The sequence below is a fragment of the Amblyomma maculatum genome, chromosome 5, assembly GCF_055883805.1.
Source record: "Amblyomma maculatum isolate TAMU_Amacu chromosome 5, ASM5588380v1, whole genome shotgun sequence".
NCBI lineage: Eukaryota > Metazoa > Arthropoda > Arachnida > Ixodida > Ixodidae > Amblyomma > Amblyomma maculatum.
The window spans coordinates 107,086,879-107,088,041 of NC_139348.1; the positions used below are offsets into that span (position 1 = coordinate 107,086,879).

At 43.5% G+C, this 1,163-nt stretch overlaps 1 non-coding gene across 1 annotated transcript; it reads right to left on the bottom strand.

Annotated features, from left to right (window-relative positions):
• Window positions 1-682: 682 nt before the first annotated feature.
• Window positions 683-755, bottom strand: TRNAP-CGG (transfer RNA proline (anticodon CGG)). Its single transcript has one exon. It is a non-coding gene; the product is annotated as a tRNA-Pro (tRNA).
• Between the last annotated feature and the right edge of the window lie 408 nt (window positions 756-1,163).

Genomic DNA, 1,163 nt, shown 5'->3' on the forward strand with positions numbered 1-1,163 from the left:
CAAACTCCGCACCAAGCCAGTCGAACCAGGTCTCGATACTATGGGAAGGGGCGGGGAAGAAACCTGATCGCAATGCAACCAGGCAGGAAAATAAGCAGCGGGAAAGGTGTCCATAAGGTGTAGGGTTGCTAGCGGCGGAATTTTTACAGACATAGCCGTACAAGTGTGACCAGTGGGTTGAGCTGTATCTATCGAGGTACGTAAATGTACTGTTCCATTTATTTGTTTTTACGCATGTGGATTCGTCATGTCATGGATGCTATTGAATAATGAAAAATGTACGCCGTGAGAGTTAGTGTGGAAAGCGTTTTTCGCGGGGCCTGACCGGCTCCTTGAATGGTGCGTCAGAAATTGGTATATATATATATATTTTTTTTTCGACAAGGTATGAAGTTTTAAGATATCCATAGCTTGTTCAGAAAAAATGGTTTTTCTAAGAAACTAAAAACACATCAAAATGTCTATAATTACATTCTCTCCTAGGGGAACAATTAAGGGGAAATGAGGGTGCTCGTTATAATACATGAAAGAAAGAAGCCAACAGTCGGTGAGGCCAAGGAAAGCGTTGGGGATGGTACTTTATCTCTTTTTTTTTAATGTTTACTTGAATAATCACAGAAATTAGTAATGTAATCTGTTTAGGGGAAAGATAATTAGACACAAAGTAGCAGAAAAAACAACGTGCCGATGGTGGGGTCCGAACCCACGACCTCCGAATACCGCGTCCGGTGCTCTTCCAACTGAGCTACATCGGCCGCTGTCCCCCCCTGCTACTTTCTTGGGTATTTATGTTGTCTGTATACGAACCTTGAGAGTGTTCACCAGCGCCACCCTCAGCCATAGCGGCGGACGTGGAACGTCCTTTATACCGCCAGCGTCACGTAGAACGTGATCAAGAGCGAGGGCGAAAGCTGTGCTAGAACCCTCTTACGCTACCTATGGCTTCAAGACTGCCAGAACCGAGACCCCCGTAAGCTATAAGCAGATCAATTAAGGGGAAATGAGGGTGCTCGTTATAATACATAAAGGAAAGAAGCCAACAGTCGGTGAGGCCAAGGAAAGCATTGGGGATGGTACTTTATCTTTTTTTTTATTTTTTCAAGTAAATTATGCGATTATTCAAGTAAACATTAAAAAAAAAGAGATAAAGTGCCATCCCCAAC